The sequence below is a fragment of the Suricata suricatta genome, chromosome 10, assembly GCF_006229205.1.
Source record: "Suricata suricatta isolate VVHF042 chromosome 10, meerkat_22Aug2017_6uvM2_HiC, whole genome shotgun sequence".
NCBI lineage: Eukaryota > Metazoa > Chordata > Mammalia > Carnivora > Herpestidae > Suricata > Suricata suricatta.
The window spans coordinates 68,491,540-68,519,380 of record NC_043709.1 but is presented as its reverse complement, the minus strand read 5'-3'; positions in this window follow the sequence as shown (position 1 = coordinate 68,519,380).

Below are 27,841 nucleotides of genomic sequence, written 5' to 3'. Positions count from 1 at the left end.
CTCATTAGACTTTGGGGAAAACAATCACACACTGTCCTCAAAAGCCCCAGTTGTCAAACTATTTCCCTAGAATAGACTCTGAGTCTCTGAGACTTGCATAAAGGTGGGGTATTGTAGAATATACTACAGGTCTATAGCTGTGAGGGTTGAGTGAAGCTAGATTGGACAGAGGAAGAATTGAAACTGTGAGAAAGCTATAATAATGATGTTACCCAGTCCTAGACGGAACTCTGTAGCTAGGAGGGCCCTACTAAGTTGACCCAGACTTGAAGAAGGACTTGAACTCTGCAGAAAAGGGACACAGTCTTGGAAAAGAAAGAATAGAAATGATGGAAGAATGCATAACCCATCAATTCAATAACAAATGTCATAATCTTTTTTCTTGTTTATCCTTGACTCACATTTTTCTATAGCAATTTGTCACATCATTTCTCACAATTTTTACTGCAGAAAATTGAAAATAATAATTTTCCTAAGTGAATGCCACACTTATTTCTTTATTTTTTCATGTTCATTTTTTTATTTTGAGAGAGAGAGTGAGCAGGGCAAAGACAGAGAGAGGGGGAGACAGAATCCAACATGGGGCTCAAACTCATGAACCATGAGATCATAACCTGAGCCAAAATCAAGAGTTGGACATTTAACTGACTGAGCCACCCAGGTGCCCCCACACTGATTTTCTTAAAATATTAGTGCCACTCATAGGTCTAACATGAGAAACCTAACATAGGGAGAGGAAGGGGGAAAGAGACTTGGGGAGAGAGAGGGACACAAACCATGAGAGACTATTTAATACTGAAAATGAACCGAAGGCTGAGGCTGAAGGGGGAGGGGGAGGGAGGAAGGGGGTGATGGTCATGGGGGGGCACTTGTGGGGAGAAGCACTGGGTGTTATATGGAAACCAATTTGACAATAAACTATTATAAAAAAATAAAATAAAATAAAGTAGTACCCTGGTAGGAAAAAAAATATTAGTGTCACAAATGGAACAGTGGTCAAAGGGGACACCAAAGTCAGAGGAGACCATTAGTCAATGACCATATCTTCCATATTAGTAGGAACATCATTCAATCTAACAATACAACCAAAGGGTTCACTTCCCTTGACCATCACAGAAACTTTGAATTTATTAGTTCTGCTTTCTCTAATTAGACCTCTGGAGACCTAAACAAATAACACAATCAATTGGAACTTGGAGTGGAAACTAGCTCTCAAAGGGCAGTAGTGCATTTTCTGTCAAGAGTTGCTCATTATTCCTAATTTAAAAATCTACACCCCATTTGCAATGTCTGCATTGGCATAGACTACACCACAGAAATGAGCTTTACTGAAACTTAAGTATTTCCCCCCACAGCACATCTAATACAGATTTGCTTTAAAAGGTAATCTCACTAAATGATTTCTGGTAGTGGTAATTTATATTTAAGTCACAAGAATGCTTTCAAATCTGAATGTATTATGTGACTTTGGGCAAATCACTCCCCCCCCCCCCAACCTCAATCGTTTTAGTTTTTTCTATTATAAGAGGCAGGAAAATTGTTATCTGTTCTATGCAAATCAGGTTTGTTCTGAAGATGAAATGAGTTAAAAACAAGCAAACATGAAATTGTTCAAAAGTCTAATGGACAGTGATTTTCTCAAAGAGAGCACAGTATGATATAGAAATTTTCAAACTGAGTATGCATTGGAATTACTTGTGATACTTATTTAAAATGAAGTTACTGGGCAATATTATAAGAGACTCTGATTCAGTAGTTCTGGGACGGAGCCCAGAAAGCAGCATTCATAACAAGTACCAAGACAGTTGAGATATAAATAATTTAGAGCCACATGTTCAGAAATACTTAAAGTAGCATAATTATGGTGACCATGTTCCTTTTCTCCTTCTGCTGGTCACTATCATATAGCCATGGACAATGACACTCAATGGCCCTGAACCTCAGTCTCATCGCATGGGCATCTGTGATTAAAAGGATATTACTTTAAAAGACTGCATTAAGGAACAAAAAATAATATATTCCTTATAAGACACAAAGCACTCTGTAAATGTTTGTTAGTAGAATAGTATGACCTTACACCTAGAGAAAGGAAGCTTCGTTGGGAATTAGTAGAGATGTGGTTAAAGTGATACAGCTCTGAAAATGTTAGGTTAAAAAAAAAGTAAGGAAACAAGGAAACATGGATGGTATTCTTGGAAAGGCGAGAGTGAGGAGTGCAACAAAGAACTAAAATCTGCTTACTCCCAGTGGTGTTCATTTTAATGACATTCCAGATCGCGATTACTATTACTATTTCTGTGGAGGAGTCACAATTTTTAATTAAGATGCATCTTAGCAAAATGAGTGGTATAAGGAACACAGTTTTTGTTCCAAGGCAATTTTCTACTAGAATGTTCTCCTTGATTTTAAAAAGTAGCAATAACTATATATCCACCAGAATATACATGTGAATTAATTACGCTCAAGTGCAAGAAATGGTTTCCAGCTCTGATTAAACCAACTCCCCAGTATTTCTTTCCCTAACAATCAGCAAAATCAAGTAGGTTATCAGTCAAAGCTACCTTTGACAGGTATTTAAAATGAGAAACATGAACACATTAGCCTTGCTCTTTTGACATGTGGTAGTGTTAAGATTTCTCTTTGTTCAATCATCACCACCACCACCTGGCTTTGCAGTTGATTAACAGCTTGCTTCTACTTAGCCAGCCTTAATATCTATTGAGCACATTCAACTATAGGTAGCTCTATGGGACTGAACTTGGCTGGAAAGAGTGGTTATAGATACATTCACAGCATACTCAGGAAGACCTTAAAGAGCCACTAGATCTAACCTTGAGATGTTCCGCACGACTGCCAATTGCTGCTTGTATACTGTGCAGCTCAAAATAGGAAAAACATGTATTTCCCTGTCCGGAGGATGCAAAGCTTCACTGAAACTCTTCCTGGGCTTATTCATCTCACTGCTGTTAAAAATAAGCTATTGATTTTCCTCACACCATACAATCTGTTGAGGAAAACTAGCAGAGGTAGAAGCCCAGTAAAAAAGCAGGCTAAGGTTAGTTATTATGATATAAAGATGAGATGTTGGAAAAGTTTTGACAACAGGTAGAACTAATTAGTAAGTGCTGCTCAGAACACAACGCAAGCTACCATGACATAAAACATTTAAAGGTTTGTATCCCAAATCTCATCTCAAGTTATTCTGTCATTAAGCGCAACCCTGGACAAGCATGCTAAGTATTAATAGTGCCTCCTCTGCAAATAAATGACATCTTTGAAGACATACTCTTCCAGAAAACCACTACAGACAGTTGGATTCTTTCAGAGGCACTGATGTATTACTCATTAGAAGAAAACAGTATCATGATGCAGAAAAAAAATAAATATGAAACAACTTTCAAGCCTAAAAATATCACCTTAAAAATTGGGTCATTATCTTTCTCTTTACCCAAGTCAGAAAACTATGTATGAAATATATAACTTGAAGAGTTATTTTACTATGAGTTTGAGGAAAGTGGGGGCACAAGGCACCTCTTCTCTGTCACCCATGATGAGTGTGCTCCACAGGGCAATGAAAGGTGGATTTCCCATTTGTAGCTCCTGCTGTTGCACAGGCTAGACCCAGGAGGTCCACTAGAAAATCAGAACAGTGAACATCTAGAATTCAGACACCACCGAGGACATTCTGTCCTGATGACACTGGTCATCTCTGCCCTCTGTGGTGGCAGTTATTATGTCAGTGGAGAACAGGAAATGGTTGCAGAGAAATATTCCTCAAAGACTCTGGGAATGATATGAGTTAATAAGGTGGACTGTTGTGAACAGAGAACTGATTTTATTGTTGGAATTTTAATTATTAGTACCAGGCTGCCAATTGGTAGTGCATAACTTCAATCTTCACTGGGACTTTGGCCCTCAGTTTCAGTACTAAGTAGCTGATTAATGAATCAGCTCTGAGAATAATACTATTATAATGCTTTATAGTTAAACAGCCAATTCATCCCAGCAACTCAATAATGAGACTAACATTGGGGTTCTAGGGAAAGAGTCCAGTGAACCTAGAAAGAAGGGCCATGCATTTCCACTTGGTGCCTGGTTCTTAGACTGAGAAACGCAGTAATTAATGGCAAACTTCTCCAGATAATTCCATTAGTTTCTACCCCCTCCCCCTCCATCTCAGAGTACCCTCAGGAACCCAAGAGAAGGGAGAGAAAAATTCAATGAGATACAATCTTCACCGATGGAACCCTTCCTTCCACTGCTCCATCAGGCCTAGTCCCTGAGCAGTCTTAAAAAAGTCATTCTGAAGAACCAGCAGAAAACTGCAACCAACTTTAAAGCACTTTCAAAAGAAGCCACTAGGCTGACTTATCCTGATTCTGTAGACATGAGGTAATTATAAAATATGAAAATAACCTTCCTTGATGTTCAAGCATTACAAAGAGTATCCTACACATTTTTTAAATTATCACATTTAAAAGAAAAATTAAAAATATGCATATTTTCACTAATTGGAAGGAGAGTGTGAAAATTATTTCATTTTTTTTCCAAGGAGGAGGAGTCTAGTATCCAAGTTTATAATTTCCTCCATATTCTATTAGTGTCTGCCATTTTACAGATAAGAATGTTCATAATAAAAGGTAATTCATACCCCATAAATGATAAAACCAGGCCTGTTACTCCATAATAATTATCCTCATATTTTTGGTTCACTTCGGAACTCCAATCTGACTCCCACTCAGACTCCTTTCCTCAAATGAATAGACTTTTAAGCATTGAGTTGCTCTCTTCTGAAACTGCTATTTTTTTCGTTTTTTGAAATAAACATCAGAACATAACTGACTTTTTAGTTCTATGAACCTATAAATATGTTCTTTTTTTACAGCAAGGATTTCATCTTTAGCCCCATCTATGTCTAGTGCTGACATTCTGATAGATCTGGAGTACTTTGGTATGGACCTGACTCAAGTCTATTTTCACAGGGTCTGAGAAGCCTCCTGCAGAAAGGTTCATCTAAAGGAAGAAGGATGCAGGCGTGACACACTTAGAACAAAGGCTTTGTCATTGAAAGAGAATAAGAATTTTGAGTACAACATAGTGGCTGTCACAAAATCCTTCTCTAGCCAGAATGTATGTCCAGAGAGAAAATGGTAACTAAAAACAGAGTGGCTTCATATAAGAGCTCCACAAATGTGGGTATACAGGCAGCGCTTCTTGGGGACCGCTCCCACAAACTGAAACATGAAGGGGAGAGAGGCATTCCACATTCTACATATTTATCTACTGTGGACTAAATGTGTTGGCAATGGTGTCTGGGTGAGCAGTGGCAGAGCTTATTAGAACACTACAGTGCTCAAAGGGATCTTTGGAACCTAATGTAGAAATAGTAGAGTCCCAAGGGGGCATCCTTGTGCCACTGCTGGTCTGCAACCTCGGCACTTCCCAGGTGAAATTTCAAATGAGACCCAAACACAGAGGGCAAGGAGAGACCAAAGAAAGAAGCAGGCTACTTCAGATTGGTGGTTGGCAGCTCCATACTCGAGGGACTTGACCAGACTTGCCATGGGTGGCCACAAGGGGAGAAAACTCTACACCTGCCTCACAGTCATTAAGTTTATATAAAGATGGTAACCGGGTTTTGTCATGTATTCAGTCCAGATGTCTGAACCACATCTTGTTCTCTCAAGGTTGCATCCTTGAAAATAATTCCCATAGTGAGAATGGTGGGCACACCATACATTCCAAAGATGGGAGGGAGATGAAAAATCTCTGATTGCCTGGGTCCAGATCCCAGGCCAACAGGAGGCATTGTTCTCTAGATGACCTCCTCCAACAACCACAATGTCCTACCTAAGGTTATTTTAAAACAATGTAGTTGTAACTGATGTAATTATATACAGCAGTTCTAGAGTTCTAGGATATCTGCTAGTTCCCGTGCCTGTTTTTCTACTAGGGTTTTAGCCAACTGTAGAAATAAAAACAAAGTGGCAGTAAAGCAATAGGTGGAAGCCTAACTCAAAACACTCCATCTTCTGCTAATCTCTTTCCAAGTAAATGAGCCAATACATTTTTTTATTGCTTACATAAGGGAAAAATAATATCATGTTGAGTGTTTACAGCATATTTATGTATGCTACGCATGTATGTGTATGACATACACAAATATAATATATAAAAGTACTGTACATATATAAAAATTATATATTTAGCTTGTATGTGTATATTTAAATATACATTTACTTATACATACATGCACATATATTTTAATACATTTTTAAAATCATATGTCCCATTTTCTGTATCAACTCTTCAATAACTGATTGTATTCGATTCTTCAGAAAAATTTCCATGGACTGCTTATTATCAGGGTTTTTTTGTTTTGTTTTTAGTGGGTGAGCCACTTTTGTCCTAGGTTAATGGGGATATGCTGTCCTGATTATTTTTTAAATGCATAAATCTATCAAGTTGGTAAATGTTATCATTTTCAGAAAGGTTAGAGGAAGAGATGTAGAGATCATGTGCTTGTTAAAGAAAATGGCTTTAGATATTTTAAAAATTAAAAAAATGCTTAGTTCTGGGCATTTACACAAGTACAAATGTAGATTTATAACGGGCAAGGTGACCCTGGATCAACAAAGGTACATTAACCGAAATCACAAGTCAAAGTTACATCTAGATTGTGTGACCCTTTTGTCTAAGTTCATGGGGAAAGCATTAGATAAGGACACAGGTCTTCTCTTATAGGAAACATAAAAAGTAACTTTGACCTACGGTCAAAAATGAACATTTGTAGGCAAAATTAGAGAGTGAGAGGACCATTTAAAATATTTTGAGTTTTTCAGATTGGGTCACAGAGGATTCTGTGTCTGGAGAACAACACCGGTGGGCACAGAAGCTTATCCTACATGGAGATGCTGGTGTTCTCCTAGCCTCTGAAGACAGGAAACAAAGCACTGAACAGTGAAGGGAAGAGAATCAGACAGACCAGATTCTCCCATATGTTTATGTGGCATAATCTGAAATATTTAATATTTCTTTTCATTCATAACTTGGGGAGACATAAAATTGGCTAATATTGGCAAGTGTGCTGTACCAACAGCAATGCCATGACTATGTAACTGTTGAACCTGAGTCGGATACTTTGCTTTTCTGACACCTAGTTTCCCATTTGTAAAATGGAAAAAATAGTTATCTCTAAATATCTTTAAATTATGAGTAAAGGGGAAAATGCTCATGCAAGTTCTATAAGAATGGAAAATACTTTTTATGAAAACTATATTTAGAAAACACTTGACTAGTATGTCCCCACACACAAATATAAATCTTCAGGACCTCACCACAAAGTAGCAGCAAGGAAGGAAATGATGGAGAGAGCGAAGTAAAGAGAAAGAGAGGAAGAAGGAAGGAAAGACGAAAGTGGGGAAGGAAAGAAAGGAAAAAGAGTAAATCAGCCAATCTGGTTTATGAACATGTTTTTCTCTCTCAAAAAAAAATTAAGTGGAATTCAGTCAAACTGGTTCTTGCACACAGACATAATGCTATCCACAGATAAGCCTCTATTTGAAAGCCTAAGCTAAATAAAATACAAGAAAATTCTATCCATTCATTTATCATAAGTTTAGAATTTTTAATTTCTTTAATGTTTATTATTTTTGAGAGAGACAGAGGGCGAGCTGGGGAGGGGCAGAAAGGGAGAGGGAGACACAGAATCGGAAGCAGGCTCCAAGCTCTGATCTGTCAGCACAGAGCCCGGCGCTGGGGCTGCAGCACACAAACTGTGAAATCATGACCTGAAGTCGGATGCTTAACCAACTGAGCCCCCCAGGTGCCCCATAAGTTTAGAATTTTTAAAACAGCAGAGGAAAAGCTGGTTTTTAGTTTTGTTTTAATCTCTTTGAATATGTCATACTAAGAAAATTAATAATAGATAACTTCAGGTGGGAAAGAAGTTTAAACCTCTTGAGAATAAACTTTTCAAGATGCCCTCAGGCCCATCAGCAATATCATTTACATATAAATAATTGATGCCTAATTATAAATCATTTTTATCTGTTCAAAACTAGTTCCCAAAGGGCTGCTGGTAAGCAATGATTTGTTTGACTAGTTCCAATTATTGTATTAATCAAAATTTAATTGGACAACCAAGCTCAGTTTCAATTACTTAATTAACTGACTAATATAAAAGAAAACAAACAGTAAAAACAGTTCAATTTTACAATTAAGACTGCCAATATAAGATTAGCTTCCTCAAGGAATGAAAGCTATTGTGGTGTTAATGCAGATGCTTTCATATTTTTAACCTGCTTTCCACTGATCCCTTTACTTACATGATTTACTTTTACATTTTGGCCCTTTAATTCTCTTTCACATTTGTGATCCTTTAACTTCCTGTTCTCTGCCAAATCACAAGATTGACCTGTCTTTGAGATGGTCTTTGCTTTCCATCCAAACTCAAGGCGAGTTTGTATAACAAGCTGAATCATAAATAGCTGGACTTCACCAAGATGCACTGCTTTGGCTGAGTGATTTACAATGGGAGAGGGACACTGTGAGTGCCTGATCATCGCCCTGGTGTTTGGACGGAAGAAGAACTCAGATGAGGAGCTTGATTCGTTTCCGCAAAATTTTCCTAGCCCATTTAACTTACCAATTCTCTTTCATACTTAGAAAATGTGGTCAGTCCAACTGTTGCTTTCTTTGGTAGCATTAGTGACTCCTGGAAAGAATCTAGGGAGTGAGTAAGGTTAGTCTGCTTCAAAATTTCAGTTCTTTCTTGGCTTTTAAAGCTTTTGAGCTATTAAAATGGCGAGAACAATGTTGTGCTGTGTCTGTGGCCTCATTACATGCAGCGGCTAACTTGTCTAACAGATGTCCCACTATGATATTTTGCTTTGCTCATAGAGAAGAGAGGTGGAACAGGGGAAAGAGATTCTTATCCAGGTAACAGACGCTCAACACAGGGAAGGAAAATGAAGTGGAAGCTGGGACTCAGGGTCCTTGCATAGCAATGTCCTGGACCCCTGGCCTCACCAACCAGCACAGCAGAAAACTTTACCGTAACGCCAATTCATTTTTGCCCCCTTCCTGGCTTCACTTTTCCCAGCAAATGGTCACCCCTTATTGTCATGAAGCTCAAATCTGGACACCCACTCAAAATGTGTTTGGGCAGAAGGACAAATAAGACACTCTCGAGTGAGTATTATAAAGTTTGGGAGAGTTTTTAGAAGCATGTACACTGATTGGTTGCTGGGGGTGTATTCCACACTAGCAGGGCAGGAACCATGGCTTTCTTTTTCGCTTTTTGCTGCCTAGTCCCAGCACCCTTTATAGCATGTGGTATCAGGGTTCTGATAAATGCTTGATGAAGAATGGATAAATAATCTTCAAGTCACCACAGACAGAAGGCTTGTCCTTGGGGTCTGATTTGCCAGGCATCACTGTTCTGTGTCTTTCTTTTGTCTGTTCACAAATCTCATTGTAAAGGGAACTCTCTGTGGAAACTAAGGTACCACATTGTTAATTCTTACATTTTGTCGTAATCAAGATGAAAACAGATTCACAGGGAATTAAGACTGACTTACATGAAAGTTTAAATGTGTTCTGTATCAGTCTGAAATTGAGGAGGCACTTGGCTGAACTCTGGAGGCGTAGAATCTGATATTTCATTAACATTTCCTGGTAGCTTTCAGAACATTACCCAGCACTGAGGCAATAATCCAGGATTCCTGCTATGGTTAATTTAAAATGTGCCAAAGCCAATGGTCGTTCTTTTAAAATTAGAAAAAAAGCATTAAGTCAGTTCAACTTTGTGGGTTTCAAGACTTTGGCATCCAGTAATGATGAAGTGGGTAACCTGGACCAGCTCTGAGGACTATCATGAAGGTCAGCTAGGAAACAGGGACACATGATAATGCTGGAGCCTCAGAGAGACAACAAACAATGAAGAATATAAGGCCAAGATTGGAAAGCAAAAGAGACTCCTCCCCTCATGGCTGGTTTTGCCCTGGGGACATTTGCTCATTCTGGAAAGGCAGCTGAAGACTAAACAGAATTTTTATACCTTTAAAGGGGTAGGGAGCTACAGACGGAGTTTGGTAAACCAATTGCATCTTGGATTGGGACTCTATAAAGCCACACCTGAGAAGAAAGGGTCACCTAGAAGCATACCAGTCTCTCTGTGACTACAGTGTAGTTTCAAACCATCCAGATCCCCCAGAAAAATCTCACTATGAAATTGGATTAAAATGATCTCTGAATGTTGATGCTCCCAGGTACATATAGAAGCAAACAAAAATTCTCCTGGAAGAATATAATACTGTTCTGTGCCTCACATTATTTCTAGAAACATTTTTTTTAAACCAAAGTCTGTTTATCAGACACAGAGTCAATCATATAACAAAACCCACAAGGGAACATGACAGACCAACAAAAAAAGAATAGACAACAGGACCATCCAGAGGCTCCAGATGTCATACAGTCATTATTAGCTGCCTTGGATGTTTTTTTTAAAAGTAATTTAACATTAATTTCATTTCAACAAAGAGTTACTGAGTACTATTACAGATAAATTCTGGAACATAAATACCAAGAAGACCACAGTTCTCACTTTCAGAGAATTTACAGTGACTCTACAAAATACGTAAGAATTTTTCTTCCTTTATTTAGTGTCTTTGTGGAGGAGCCATTAGGCCCTAGGGAATAAAAAGGAAAAAAAAAGCTAAAGGCAGTTTCTATTCCCATTAAGCTTCCATGCAAGTATGGGAGAGATGCATTTATCAAGGGCTGTCAATAATAAGTATAAAATCAGCCTGTACTTCTCTGAAAGGCAAATGATGAAGGTAAATACCAGAAACAGGGAGAACTGGCCGAGGTGAGAGAGGAGGAGGCTCTCCTGAGAAAGGGATGATTGGGTTGTGGAAGAGGGCGGAATTTCCCTGGTGTTATTTCAAAAATGACAAATATGAGTACATGTGTCCTTGATTTAAAACCGTTAGCAATTATGCATCCACTATAAGATAAAGTCTGTGTACCAGTCTTCTTGAATGGACTGAATCAGATCGTATGATCAATTGTCAACTCAGCTGTAGAAACAAACCCAGCCCAGTCTGAATGAAAACTTTAGTGCGGCATCCAATGCAAAGCTAGGGTATCCTGCAGTAAAAAAGGGGGTATGGAGCATTGTCTATTCTTCTCTTTTCCTCGGATTCCTCCTTATTCTATTGTTTCTATGTTAAGGATTTGGGCTAGTAAAAAGGGATAAAGGGGGAAAAAAGGGAGAAGAGTCATTTAATCAGACAGCATGATATATAATTCTCTCTTAACCACCAGTGGCGCATCCAATGCTGGGTCTCTTGTGGAGCGCATATGTGGGCTCTTTGGAGGTATCTCCACACTGTGCTATTTATGCAATAGGTGAAGTATTCTCTGGCGAGACTATTGTAAACCTTTCCATGACCCCTGCCCAACAGCTTTTGCCCCAGTAACTCAACCCTTTGTGTCTTATCCCCGAGGCAACCTTGTCCTGGGAGGCAGCTCTTCTAGGTGATCATCTGTGAGGCACACTTGGCCAAAAGAATGCTGGGAGTGGAAATCGCCTTCACAGTCCCTTGGTTCGCAGCCTTGCTGCCCACACCAGGGGTTCTGCCCAGCTTCTCACCTTAAGGGCTCTCTGGTCAGGTAATACATACAGCCTCTAGATCCATGGATGTATCCCAAGAATTCTCTCCATTCTGGAAGCTCCACTGGGAGGGTTTAAGGGTTTCTGAAGCTGATTGAGCATCAAGAGAGGGATGAAATGCTGGCCTCTTCCTTTTGCAGGCATCCTCAATATCAACTAATGTCTCTCTCTATTCATTCATTTTCTGTTTCTCTCTCTCTCTCTCACACACACACACACACACACGCACAGTTTGGGGAGTTAAGGGGAAGAAAGGAAGGAAGGAAGGAAGAAATGAAAAGTATATTTCCTCTAAGTAGAAGATTCACTGCTCCATCAATCCTTCTTAAACAGAGTTCTTACATGAGCCAGAAAGAGGGCTGGAGAAAAGAGAAGGACAGCTTTGGACTCATTTCAATAAGATCTAATAAGGTGTCTCTTGCTTCTATTAACAGCCAATTGCCCTCAGTTTTTGGGCTTTAGACATTTTTGAAGAGAACAAGAAGAATTGCATTCAACATCCAGTCACATCTGATTTTCGAATTATGACTCAAGACATTCATGATATAACTCCTGATTACCCCTCCCATCTTTCCCCATACTCCTACGTGCCAGGCGTTCTTGAAAACTTGCAATATCTCAAAAGATTTTTCACACTTCCCCTATACTATTGCCACCTCTGCTTAAAATCTGTATTGTTTCCTCATTTGTATCTATCATGGTAATATTAAACTCGAGTAGTTAACAGAATTCAATCCAAGTTTCTTGACTTTGAGATGAGTATCTCTGCCCTTCTGGAGTTTAGACTCTCATTCCCCTCAGTCTAGGAGCTCCATAAGAGCAGAAGATATGTCTTATTTACTGCATGTTAGTATCATACGTTAGTATTGAATGGTAAGTGAGTTAGTGAAGCAGGTGTTGTACACAGAAGGATGTAAATGTAAAGCAAGTGTCACGGGAATATAGGAAAGAAAGGAACTATTGCTAATAGCATCAGAAAAGACTTTTAGAAAAACTGATATTTGTTCTAGACTTTGAAGGAATCGTGTCCCCTAAAAAATTCAGCTTAAAGTCCTAACTTCCAGCATCTCAAAATGTGGCCTTATTTGGTTATGGGATCATTACGGATGTAATTACTTAAGAGGAGGTCAGACTGAAGTTTTAACCCCTAATCTATATTACTAATGTCCTTATAAAAAAGAAATTTTTATGCATGTATGCAAATAAGGAAAACACCATGCGAAGATGTAGGTAGAAATCAGGGCAAAGCAGCAGATGCCAAGGAATGCAAAAGATGCCAGTAGATCACTGGATGCTAGAAGAGGAGGCATGAATCAGATTTTTCCACACAGCCGTCAGAAGAAACCAACCCGGAAGACACCTGATTTCAGACATGTAGTCTCTAAAACTATGAGACAACACATTTCTGTAGGTTAGGACACCCAGTTTGTGGTATTTTGTTACAGCAGTCCTAGCAAACTAATACATAAGGGAAAGAATCAATCAGGTCAATACAGAGATGTACAATACACCCTGAACAAAAACTAGAGGGGAAAGACAGCCAAGTGTGTCATGGAACAGTTGATATTCCCCAGGAGAGGAGCAGATGTTGTACGGGCCAGGGCGCCAATGTATAAGAAGTGAAGATTCTATCAGAAGTCTGGAGTCCGACTGTGGGAAGATTTTGAATATCATGCTATAAAGTTCAGGATTTTTAAAAAAGATAATAGGGACATTAGGGACATCTTACACATTATGAATTGGAGAGACTCTTAGTCATGACTCATCAATTCATTTAATCAACAAGTACTTATTGAATGACTAAAACATTGTTCTAGGCACTAAGGATACAGTAGAAGGAAAGAAACAATAAATGTATAAAACAAATACATGTCAGATTGAGGAAATTTGTGGAGGGAACAGACAGGGTGATAAGTGGGGGAAGAACAGGATGAGGAGATAGTTCCATAGAGAAGAGGGACACAGAAAAGAATACATTATTTGAGGGGGTGGTGAGGGAAGAGATCTCTGATATGTGGCATTTGAGAAAAGCAGAAGTAGGGAGCAAGCTGGACAGAATTTAGAATATTAGAAGTCCTGGTCCCGGGAGTAGGGGTAGGAATGGTTGGTATTTGCTTCATGGTGTTTGAGGGAACAAGGAAACCATTGTCATTGCCATGCAGTGAGTAAGGGGAGAGTTTCAGGAGTTGGAAGTCAGAGTTTGGGAGGAACTAAGAGATAAAAGGATGAAATAACAAACAAGAACTAGAACTTGCAAACACTTGGTTCTTTTCCCTTGGGCTTGCACTGAAAAGGTATGACAATCCCAAGCCGATGACCATGAATACAGCCAAGACCCAGGTGTACAGTTCCTGTCCTACAATGGCCTACTTCACATGCTACTGCACAGCCATTAGCATACCCAAATTAATGGAGGGTCTGATGACATATCCAGCTCTTCCAATGAACAAAAGCAATTTTGATTGACATCGTTGGGTATATGGATAGTGCTTCTCAATGTAAGTGCTGAGGTTTTCACCATAGAAAAGTGATGAATTATTGAAAAGCACTCAGATTGATTCTTTTTTTTTCCTGCAACACATATTTTCTTATAGCATTTAATGCATAGGAGCCAGGAAATTTTGCTAAGTTTTATGTATAGAAAATGTTCTCAACATCTTAAGAGTCAAGTCAGCGATAGAAGTGATTATTTACATAATTAGAAAGTGTGGTCAAAATATAAATAAATCATTATAGGCACTGTCCCCAAGGAAAGCCCTAAAGCTCCCACCTGGGTCCAAATTAATGCAAAGGGAAGAATGGCACCAAATTACATACCAAGCTTCAGCTATAAGAATTTTTCGGACCTCAGTCAATAACTTGGCCAATTTTAAATTACAGAAAAACCATACTTTGCAGGTATCCATGCCTATCATTTGGTTAAACATTTACAAACAAAAATGAGTTGTCACAGTTCTTTGGTGAAGCATGAAATATTTTATTATTTTCTATTTGGAGGAAGCTAAATTTGCAAGAGTCTCTTTACAGATTTTTTGTCTAATGACTGTATGAAAATCCAGGATAAAGCAGAAAATTGAACTTGGTCCTGTGCTCTGGTTGAGGGGACGATACTCATTTCTGACCTGAATTCTAGCCACTGTGGGAAGGCTGACAAAGCTTATCTAAATTGCCATTTTTCAGAAGCTTGCTGCAAATGTGGGAGGGGAGAATTGTCCCCTCCCACCTCTCATCCTTATATAAATAGAATACACTCCCATTAGGATTTCATTTTGGATTCACTAGAAAGGACTCAAGTCTCACCTCTGAAGTTCTTATCTAACCGGATAGAAAGCATATCTATGGGGAATTAGAAAACATTAGAAGAAAAAAAAAACAACCCTCAAAACTGCCTCAGTCTAACCATGTCATATATTCTCTTGATTAGGGAAAATAAATAATTTTAAACTCTGAAGCTCTTCAAGACCATCACACTCTTCTGTGTGGATTCATCAGTTTGAATGAGAAAGGTGGCACAACTGGAAAGGATCTTAGAGTTTATATAATTTAACCCCTTCTCTTTAAGAAGCACTGCCCAAGGGGCTAAATACTTGCCCTAGGTGACACAGAAGAAAAGCATGGCTCTGAAATAAAATGCAATTTGAGATCCTGATTCAAGTCTTCTGTTTAGAATGAAATATTTAAGTTCTTAAGGACTAATAAATTTCAAAGCCCCAGTCCTGGCTTGCTGCATCATCATGGTCTCCATAAAGCAGGAAAACAGTGCCTCTAAAAGATCAGGTTTGAAATGTGCTTGGCATGGAGGTACTTAACAAATGTTAGCTATTATTAGGAAGAAATAGTTTTCAGCTACCTGCGAATATTAGACAACTCTTACATGCCTCCATGTTTATGATATAAATATCCTCCAAAGCTCAGTTCCTTGACCAGAACAATTACTTAACTATAAAGCCACTTGGAGATTTAAAAACAGAGAATATAAGTTAACTGTGCAACCTTATCATCCTTTACTAACATTAAAACATGGGGCACTTGGGGGGCTTAGTCGATTAAGCGTCCACCTTCAGCTCAGGTCATGATCTCATGGTTCATGGGTTCAAGTCCTGCGTCGGGCTCTGTGCTGACAGCTCAGAGCCTGGAGCCCACTTCAGATTCTTTTTCTCCCTCTCTCTCTGACCCTCCCCTGCTCACGCTGTCTCTGTCTCTCAAAAATAAATTAAAAACATAAAAAAAAAAAAGCACCTGACATCTCAGATAGTCATTGCTGGCTAGCTGAAGGGTACCTGAGATTCTGGCTCAGATGACGCTGCCAAGAGCTTTCCCAGGGAATTAGGCCACTCGCAGGGGCTGGCCGCACGCACGCCCCGTGGGAAACCTGGATGGAATGTTCATCAGCTTTCACAGAGGCTGTGGTCTGGTTCTTAGCAGGAGGCAAGGTGCAATCCAACTTACATGAACATTGTCATTACGGCTCCCTATTCTCCAATTCTTGCCACATTATGGCAAGTGTGGGATCAGAAGTGTGTGCAGAGGAGGAAAGAAGAAAAGGGGGCTCTTCTCAGCTCTGAACATCCTTCCTTTCCATCCCTTCAGTCCTGGGCGGTGCCCCTGTATCTTCACAGAATACATCATGAAGCCTATTAACTAATCATGGATTTAGTTCCTGTGCAAGACCATGAGTTCAATAAGAACAGGAACCATGTTTGTTTGGCTTCTTACTTTTTCTCATGGTGTCTGACAGACAGCAGACCCTCCAGGAAATGCTATTTAATAAATGAATGCATGTATGCATTCTCTCTGCTGAGAACAGATGGAGTAGCCTCAGATTCTCTCTTTGTTGACAAGGAATAGAGGTGGACTGGAGGAAAGTAAACTACTATTTATCGAGTATCCCTTTTGTTGAATGCATTTTCACACATTACTTCAGGAAAGTACTACTTCACAAAGGACAAGCAAGAAGATGCAGACCAGCTGCTTGTCTGACGAACAGCCACGTGCATTCCACTTCAAGTGCATTAAATTTGTTTCCTGCTTGCTTTTCCTACTGTTCATCTGGGAGTGCTCAAATTTGGAGTCATTTTAGTTAAGTACTAATTAACCAATTAGCAACTGTCAATTTTTTTCCTTTTTTTTTTTAAGCTCTCCAAGACTCATGGCTTCTTTTCTGTTAAGTTTCTGTCTAAAAACTGACTTATATATGTAGAAATCCTAGCTTCGTAAATAAAATATATGTGAAAATTTCTTCCTATTTCCTTCTTCTTCCTAAAATCATAGGCCCTGACCATGTCCCAAAGTCCTTGTTCCTCTTGTAGGTGTTTGTATTTGCTCACCTCAAAACCCTCCCTACCCCACAGAGAGAAAAAATAAAGATCTGGCCAGACTGTTTATGAAAATAGATATAGGCAGAGAAGTTGAGACACAATTTATAGTTTCTGTTTTGTTCATATTCTATATTTAATTTGGTGATAATCATGAAGCTTAGCTCAAAGATGACTGAGCTGAAATAAAAGTGACAGCAGCCATTTTGGGGGAGCACAGAGCAGAGCACTTGTTTGAGGATGTTACCCCATTTTTTGGCTCACTCTAGATAGATTAGGGTTCTAATGACTCTGCTACCTATTAGCTCTGAAAAAGTTACATAACCTCATTTGTAAAATAAGGATAATAACTGGGGCAATTAAATTAGATAATACATATAAACTGCTTTTCACAATGCCTGGTATATAGCTAAATTCTAAATAAAAAGCTCCTATAAGTATTCATGCAATAAACATTGAGCATTGCTATACAGCAGGCATAATATTCAATGCCGGGGATACAAATATTTTTTCTTCTTTACATTTTAAGATCATTTGGACATAAAATTATTTTGAGAATAAAGTACTTTCATCATTGAGACTCTTTCTCATATATATATTTATTATAGACCCCCCCACCTTGCCTTTGAACAGGACTCATAGATAAATCAGAGTGTCACCATTTATCCCGTTGATCTAGGAGTATAGGAAGTTTGATGCACTCATCAAAATAATGTGAAATTAGGCCAGAACAATTACCTAAATAAACTGGGAAACTGTTGATTATTCATAATAGATTCTTTGGCTACCAAACATTTAAACACCCTTCAGACTATGGGAACTTCCCCACTGTGTAAAAATTCAGGATCTTCCACTTTAGAAATGAAGGAGTCAGATACTGTTTCTCCTGTCCCTCCAGCAACTGGCGTGTGACTTGGACTACAACAGTCAGATGCTCTCACATTGGACAAAGAGACAAGGACAATTGATATTACATTCCTGGAAGCAAGGTTGTGAGCCCAACGACGGTTGTCTGGAGTGTACCTAGTTATGACAGCGGCACAGAATTGAACTGACCCATGGCCGGTCCAAAGCTTCTTGATTCTGGCCTCTTTTCTAAGACTGGTTCTTGTTCTTTCAAGGATTCTGTGAGACTCAAATCAACTTTTGCTTAAGATGCCTAAAGTTGATTTCTGTTACTTAAAACCAAAAGTCCTAACTGAAATACTATTATTCTTTTCTTTGACTGAGTCCACGAAACAGATAATTCATGGCAGGTCTGCTCTGCTCTGAAGCTGAGGAGTGCTGCCTTGCCTGTTACCTCGGGAGTCTCCACTTGACTGGCTGCGGAAGATGCTTCAGATTAAGGTGGAAGAAAGCAAAAAGAAAAGACACACTAGGGATATTGGATGTTTCCTAAGACCTACGGTGATGTCTTTTAGACCATGCATTCAGAGCAGAAATTTTCTATTCATGGCAGCTCTGATGACTTTGGGGCACAAACATGACTCTGCTCAAACATACACACACTCACACACCAGGAAAGGTCTCCAGGAAATATGCTATTTGGTTATTCATACATTTAAATCTTAAGGTATAATAAATAAAGATGAAAACTTAATCACACAAATTGATAGCCAATGACAGCCATTAGTTGGTATGCAGACACCACATTTTAATTTTTACAGCCTGAATCTTCACTCTGTCTATTCTACTTTATATAATGGAGGAATGCCAGGATATGAATTTTATTCCTGCAAGGCAGAGATTAGTCTATTTTAAGAGTGGGGGGGTGAGTGAGCTGAGGGGCTCTTTATGCAGCCGTCTTAGCCCACTGTTTGTGAACCATTACACTCTCAAGAATTTTCCCTAAGTGCCTTTTAAGAGAACGTATCTTAAACCTCATCTACTACCCCATCTAGTCTCTAAGAGGTAGCATGTTATGGGGGAAACAGAGCTGAGTATGTATAACATAACCTCTGGGTACATATAACCTGTAAGTTCAGTCATTGCCCCAACTTCCAGCAGATAAAGAGGTTTGCTCATCTATAGCTAAGGTCTCTTGTAGCTTTAGTTTTATTGGTGGTCATTTAATACGTTAGTGGTTGAAATTAAGAACAGGGTTCAGAATAGGAGTTAGGAAACAGAGGGGAAGATAAATGGGGACACTAGTGAGGAGGAAGAAAGCTTCAGCACGCTGCCTGGAACAGCAGAGACAGGCAGGAAGTGCTGGGAGGATGGAATCAAGCCCCAACAGAAGAAGTGGGACATGCCATTTTCATTTTTTCTTGTTTACTTATAATATTGTGTGTGTATATGAGAGAGAGAGAGAGAGAGAGAGTGTGTGTGTGTGTGTGTGTGTGTGTGTGTGTGTGTGTGAACGGGGTTGGGGCAGAGAGAGAGGGGGAGAGAGAGAATCTCAAGCAGGCTCTGTGCTGTCCGATCCCACAAACTGTGAGATCACGACCTAAGACAAAATCAAGAGTTAGACCCTTAACCAACAGAGCTACCCGAGTACCCCAGGGAAATGCTATTTTCCATTTCAGTTCTCACCTACTTCCCACCCTCAACCGGATGGCTCTCTGGGCCGCACTGCCGGGGTGGAAGCATGGATGAGGTGGGAGCTGTGCCGTCTCAATCTTCCCTTGTCCCAGGGAGGCTCTGAGGAAGCTCTAGTGCTTCCCTGAGGACAGCTTGCCCACCCAAGATGCAACGGACAAGGACGGGCAGATGGCCGTGGTCTGCACCCAGTCTCTCCCACTGGAAGACTGAATGAATTTGAGCAAGTTATTTATGCTCCCCTAGGCCTTAGTTTCCTAGTATATAATGACACAGCCCTGTAAAGCTGAAGAAATTAACAATATTTTCATTCCACTGCCTGGTATTGCAAAGTGAGCAATCAATAATAGTAACAAACATTATCATACCCGCTGATACTACTATCATTACTACTGTCATATCTGTTTTGAGGAACCAAGGGATGCCTTGGAATAGCAAATATTTTTTTAATGTTTTTATTTTGGAGACAGGGAGGGGGGGGGCAAGGGGGGGGCAGAGGGTCCAAAGTGAGCTCTTCACTGACAGCAGAGAACCCCGTGAGGGGCTCGTTCTCACGAACCATGAGGTCATGACCTGAGCCGAAACCAAGAAATGGTTTCTTAACTAACTGAGCTCGCAGGCGCTTCTGGAGTAGCAACTGTTTAGAACTGATCTGTGGATATGGACCCACATCACATGGAGAGGTTACATGGAAAAGGCTTCCAGTCACCCCATCTTAGTATTTAATGGTGTGGAGACATTTCCAGAAGGGCTGAATAGACTTCAAATTGTATGCAGGGAATGTATCCTGAAAGAAGAATATGAGCCAGTGCTTCAGCTCAGCTCCAGAGACAAGTGTGTGCCACTGTGTGCTGTTACACAGGTTCTTTCCTAATACGGAGGAAATGAATAGATTCTTTGAAAGTGTTTTTTTAGGAGGATTAAATGAGATAGCATTTGAGAGGCACTCAGAAGGGCTCTGGAGGCAAGGCTACCTGAATGCGGTCTGCTTCCTCTCCTGAGGAACTCTTAACTGCTTAGTTCTTTGGCTCCAAGCAGCTGCTGGAACCTACTGGCAAGCGGGCATAAATGAAACCTTGAATTCTGCTGGGTCTTGAGAGAGAAACTGCAGGGGGCTTCCTCTCCTGTGGTCTGGGCAGGCAATCGGTGAGGAGCACTGAGCCGAAGGGTCAGAACTCCAGCTGGTGAACACAGAGGAGATCTGTGTACAGATCTCCAGGGGAAGGCCAGTGCCAACTTTACTAGAAAAGTACAGTGGAACTTCCGAATGAATAAGGAGCAAAATATGGAATGAATAGCAAATTAAATGAAACAGCAATAATTTTTTAAAAGGAACAAAGCAAACTGTGAGATAAAATAAACATAAACTTAAAAGGAAGGCATACAATCAGTATATTATTTATTACAGTACATCTAAATGAAAGCTTTAAAGACAGAAACTGTCAGATTGTGTTAAAAATAAAACACAAAGAACTTCTATATTGTTGATACATAGCCTGTACAAAATAAGATAATAATAAGATTATTTTATAAGAAAGGAGACAAACAGGTAAACAAATATCAGGCAAATGCAAACAAAAAGTAGTAACAGTGATATTAAAATCATTCAAAATGGGATTTAAGATTAAAGGCACTAAAAAGGTTAAAGAAGAAGATGGTGTCATGGAGTTTCAGCAGGAAAGGACTAAGAGAATGAAATAAAAGCAACACTTCAATAAATGATCAACAAGAATTTTCCAAAATTGATGAAAGACATCAGCCACTTATTCAAGAATTGTTAGGAACGCCATAAGTAGAAAAGCACATCATACCAAAACTGCTTAAAAAACAAGACAAGACAAAAGCACTTAGCCAGACAGAGCCATATTTCAGCTATCTTAATATAGCAGAGATGTGATGGAAGCCAGAAGACAATGGAATATGTTTCACCAAAGAAAATAATAAGAAATGGGAGGGGAGGGAGAATGAACATGAAAAGTTCTAAGCTTGTAGCATTGCCAAGGAAATGGGAAAAAGTAATCATTTTTATTATACTGTAATTAAGTTTTCTCAGTTTTACTTTACTGGATATAAAAGGAAAAAACAAGTATATGCTGCTTACTAGGAATACATTAGACCTAAGACTGAAAATACAAGGTAGAAAAAAGATCTGCTACACAAACACTTCAACAGTAGTGGTGGGATCCCCATCAGACAGTGTAAGACAGTAAGCAAAGAGGCATTATTAAAGATGAAGGGACATTCCATAAGGACATATATTAGTCTACCAGGAATGTAGAACAATGCCAGAAGTATATGCATCTATAATATTGTTAGGAAAGACCACTGCCACCTCTAGTAGAGAACTTGGCTGGACCCCACTGACTAGGAACTTCGGATGGAAGCAGGGTCATGCATTGGGTATACACACTTATTGCTGGAGGTCTCTGGTTCTCTGTGCCCCTAACATGAATTACTTTGACATCTGGGCAGTGGCTAAAGGTTACTATTATTCTGTTTATATTTTTCAGACTAGTGCAGAGGCTAAGAAATCCTGGCCCTGACTTATATACCAGGTAATAAAATTTTAAATTGCAACCAGACCCTCTAATTTCTGGAGAAGAGGTTAAGGAGATTACACAAAGATAACATCCTTGCCTTCAACCAACTTACGCTCTGGGGATGGCCAACCTATAAAAGTAAATAAAATACAAGGTTATGATAAATGTCATTAAGAATGGAGGAGCAAAAGTATGCCTGGCTTGGGACGGTAAATATCATAAAGAGAGTTACAAATAAAGGCAAAGTAGGAAAAAATGAATTCAAAGTCCCAAATTCAAATGCAGAGTGAAAGAAAAGCAGGATTTTATTTCACATCCAGTGCTGGAATTGCCACGAGGTTAAAATGAAATAACAAATCTCCACGGGTCCTATTAGTTGGGGCATCACACATCCTTGATCCCAGTGTTTAAGCATAGTTTGAGATCTATTTTTTTTTTAATAATGGCTTAACAAAAGAAATCTGTAGAAGATAAAAAAATGTAAAAAATGTGAAGATTTCTGTGAGACCCTCACTGCATGCCTCTTTCTGTAGGAACTGTCTCGTTTGGCGAGAGTCAGATTTTTACATTCTCTGCTGAGCCTTCAGGTAGCGGGCATCTCTTCGGAGGGGATGGAAACACAGAGCTCCCACTGCCTTCAAAGCACTGCCATGGTGAGACATCGCATCAGAACAAAAAGAATGCAGTAGAGACAAGCTGCAGATTCCCAAACAGCATCTTACCAGCCCCTCCATGTAAACACTACAGGCTGGAAATCTAAAGAAAGCACCCGAGAGTTCTGAAAATGACTGATACAATCATTATCCTATTTAATGCCCTGGTACCTGAAGTAAGCTAGCCCCAAATGATCCCAATATCCCCCTTTATATTTGCATCTATCCAAATATAAATCAAGTCAATGGCTCTCAGTTTAAGATATAGCCTTATATTCCCTGCACAAATGGTGACCCAACTGAAAGTACTTGTTTACAGGGGCACCTGGGTGGCTCAGTTTGTTGAGTGTAAGACTTCGGTCTAGGTCATGATTCCACATTTGTGGGTTCAGGGCCCAGGTAGGGCTTTGTGCTGACAGCCTGGAGTCTGCTTTGGATTCTGTGTCTCCCTCTCTCTCTCTCTGCCCTCCCCCGCTCACACTCTGTTTCTCTCTAAAAAATGGACACTTAAAAAAATAAAGTATTTGTTTGCAGAAGTTATGTCCAAAATAAGATCAGAAAATTAAATTAAGTTCTTTATTTTTTTTTTGGATACAGTGAGAGACAGAGCATGAGAGGGGGAGGGGCAGAGAGAGAAGGAGACACAGAACCAGAAGCAGGCTCCAGGCTCTGAGCTTGCTGTCAGCACAGAGCCTGATGCAGAGCTCGAACCCACGAACGTGAGATCTGACCTGAGCCGAAGTCGGAGGCTTAACTGAGTGAGCCACCCAGGCGCCCCAAATTAAGTTCTTTTTAGTGTCACTATTTAATTTAAAAATCTTGTCAGCTTGCCTAGGGAAGATTGAAATTTGGGTGAAGATTAAAAAAAAAAAAGGATTGTCAATGTTTATTGTATATATGTTTGTCAATAGAGGGAAGAAGGGATTAAAAATTAGCTTAGTTAGGGGCACCTGGGTGACTCAGTCAGTTAAGCGGTTAAGCGTCCGACTTCAACTCAGGTCATGATCTCGCGGTTTGTGGGTTCCAACCCCAAGTCGGGCTCAGCTCGCGACACAGGGCCCGCTTTAGAGGCTCTGTCTCCCTCTCTCTCTGCTGTCCCACCCAGGCTCTCATGCTCTATCTCTCAAAGATAAATATTTTAAAAAATTAGCTCAGTTAACCAAGCAAGATATTTTCAGAACTATGGGTTCTGGTGTGCGTATGCCCTGACAAATAAGTTGGAAGACATAACTCTATGCCAGGCAACGACAATTCCTAGGGGTGTAACAATGAATAAAACAAAGTCCCTCATCTCAGGAAGCTTAACTTCTAGTTGAAAACACACAATAAGTGTACGCTATAATATATAATATGTTGAAGGAGGACCAATGCTTGAAGAAGGAATAAAGCAGGTAACAGAGATTGGAAGTGTTAGAGGGTGAGGGAATAGCTATTTTATGTGTAGGGGGGCTTAGAGACCAGAGTGATTCGGTAATATGTGAGAAACATGAGGAGGTGAGGGACCCAGCCAGCAGGCGACCTGGAAGACCAGCCCGGGACCAGAGGTCCTATAGAGGGCACGGAAAGTGGAAATAAGGTGGAATATGTTCAGGACCTTTAAGGAACCACAAGGAGGCCACTGCAGCCAGCCAGAGCAGACTCATAAAGGCGGTTAAATAATAAAGGGGTAAGAGATGATGTCAAAAAGGAGTGGGAGAGGGAAGATCACAAAGTCTTCCTGTCCATGGCACGAACTGCGGCTCCTCTTCTGAATGAATCCTTTGGAGGGTTTTGAATGGAAGAGTGATATAACTTACATTTTAAAATGATCATCCTGGTTGCCGTTTGGAAATCAGACAAAAGTGAAGGAAGAGCTGAAGTTGGGAGACCAGTAACGTGCAAGGTTATTGCAACAATTCAGGCAAGAGCTAACGGTAGCTTCAACCAGTATGATAACGTGTTACGGCCACTCCAGAGAAAGGGGATGCACCTTCATGCAAAATTTGGTTCAGATGTCAAGACTGATGACCACACACACACACACACACTCACTCATCAAAAGGGCATGGGAACGGTTTGTTATTCATATAACACGGTATAACATGGCTTTTTGGAGAGAACAGGATAGACCTCCTAAAATGGTCCCCAAATAGCCTGCGATACCAGGAAAAGGAGTCACTTAGAGGTCTGTGGTGCCTAGGAAGTGGGGCTCGATGGAGAGTTCCCACACATGGTTTCAACCTCCCACTGGTGTCCAAGGCGGGAGGACCTGGTGCTTTCTCATCGGCTTTCCTCACTGTGGGGCACAAGACTAAGGGAATGGTCAGGCTCAAAACCCGTAAGCAGTCCAACACCCAAAATGGAATCAGATTCTTTATTACTTAATGGTGGAAATGGTAAAAAGTGATCCGATTCTATAACTGTTTTTATGCCCGAGGTGTTAATATTTATACCTGGCACGAGATTTGGGGTGTCCGAGTAAGAGAAGGTAGGGATGATTTCCTCTCTCACTATATTTTGGCAAATAAAAAACTGAAAGTATCAGTAATAAAGTTCTGTTACTTGTTCATGGAGTTTTCCCTCCCACTTCTACATTGAAGGTTTTATTTAAATATAAAGACCATGTCTTTTACTTCTCTTTAAACATCTTCAGCCTCCCCAACCACTTTCACTGGAAACTAGAACAATGCTCTGCAAGCAGGAGTGTTCAAAAAATACTTATTAGTTGAAAAGATTTCCAATGAAATACTATTATTGTGTTGACTTAAAACTACATGCTACCCTGCTTATTACTCAGGTCAAACACTGACTTTAAATGACGTTCTCTTAAATATCCTAAATGACAAAACTGGAACTTCATATCATTATTTATCACAGATATACTTAAATATCTGGGGTACAATAAAGAATCCTTTACTTACAACTTTTATTTCAAAAGTGACCTTTTATTATTTTATAGCTAATTAAGAAGGCAGCTGTCTTATAATAAAAGTATCCTAAAATAGGAACCTAGAATTCTGGATTTTATTCCCGTTTTTGCCATAAACCAAGGGTATGTGTGGCCCTGGGTACATCAGTTCTCTTTTCTGAATCTCATATCAAAACGAGGGAACAGTATTCAGTAGTTTCCATGATTATTCTTCCAGTGACCCATGTAAGTACCGACAGCAAATGTGAAGGTTTTAAGGACACTGGAACAAGAGCATGGATTCACAAAATTAATTGGAACAAAAACCCTTCACCTTTGTCTTATCATGTACAATGAAATGGTTTTATGGTTGGAAGAATGCAGAGGAAACATGTAGTCCCTAAGTTAGAATATTTTATGAGAGCTATTTTTAAATGTCTTTTTTAGGGGTGCCTGGGTGGCTCGGTCAGTTAAGAGTCTTACTGCGGCTCAGGTCATGATTTCATGGTTCATGGGTTCGAGCCCCACATCAGGCTCTGTGCTGACCGCTTAGAACCTGGAGCCTGCTTCTTTGTGTGTGTGTGTCTCTCTCTCCCCCTTCTCTCTGTTCCTCCCCCACTCACGCCCAATCAAAAATAAACATTAAAAAATTAAAAATAATAAAAAATGTCTTTTTAAATGACCATGTATGCCTCTTGTAGAAAATAAGAAAAATACTAAACAGTATTGAGAATATTTAATGAAAATTAATAGGATGAATTGGGTTCTACATTTCTGATCTCTTAAAATTTAGAAAGAAGCTCAGTAAAATCTATGTTATTAAAATTTAACTTTCAAATACTTTACCTACAGTCAAGTGTTTCATAGGTTAGTCTTTAAAAATTTTTTTTTAATGTTTTAAATTTATTTTTGAGAGTCAGAGAGAGATAGTGTGAGCAGAGGAGGGTCAGAGAGAGAGGGAGACAAAGAATCCAAAGCAGGCTCCAGGATCTGAGCTAGCTGTCAGCACAGAGCCCGACGTAGGGCTCCAACCCACGAACTGGGAGATCGTGACCTGAGCCAACGCTGGATGCTTAACTGACTGAGCCAGCCAGGTGCCCCTATGTTATAGTCTTTTAAAACAAATATAAACCACCTAAAATCATGTTGGCTCTGGACTGTTAATCTCAAATATAAAAGAATTATTCAATATAAAACTGTCAAAATCATGAGTATAGGATAGGTATCCCCTGTTAAAAGAAAAGAAAATTTTACATGTAATTTAAAAAGAAGCAACAAATTAAAGTTTAGAAAACTAATGGCCCAAAATATTTTAAAACTTTAACTCAACCCTGTCTTTCTGACAACTAAAATGTACTTTCAGAATTGATATAATCTGACTTAGGAAAAAAAATTCTCTCTCAGAGACAGTACAGCTCATTCCCACCAAAATTACTCTCTTAAATGTCACCCGTGGTGATTTTCTATATCCAATGCTCTGTTCTATGAGCAGAACTTCAGCCTTCATCTTGCTCACTGCCTGACAAATTTAGTAATTACTTTGATAATTCAGTTTCCAATTCAAGTCCCATCATGCTTGTTTTCTAGTTGTTTTTCAGAACTGTCCATGTTACCGCAGATGGCTTTCTGGAAAGTCTGTGGCTGTTCATCTTTGTGTGCCTAGGACCTAGCACAGTGCTCAGCATGTGAGAAGATTTCAGCAAATGTTTGCCCTACTAAATCAATGGGTGATGTCCAAAATCAATGATTGGAAACTGAACCAGCAAACTAAATTCTAGCCTTTTGCTGTGATGTGGGCTAAGTGATTTCAATTTAGTGATTAGAAACACTAAGTTGGTGGGGGTGGGGGGCGCCTGGGTGGCTCAGTCAGTTGAGTGTTTGACTTTGGCTCAGGTCATGATCTCACTGTTCCCAAGTTCAAGCCCCGAGCTGAGCTCTGTGCTGACAGCTCAGAACTTGGAGCCTGCTTCAGATGCTGTCTCCCTCTCTCTCTGCCCTTCCTTCGCTTGCTCTCTTTGTCTCTCAAAAATAAACAAACATTAAAAAATTTAAAAAAAAGAAACACTAAGTTGGATTATAGAAGGTCTACTTCAATATTTACTAAAATGGAAGATATTTTTGAGTAAAAGAAGACTGGAGAATTTGTCAGTAAAGCTGAACAGAGACGGCATCTGTCTCATGGAAATAGGAAAGAATCAATGGGGGCTGGAAGCCATATTAGAGACAGGTGA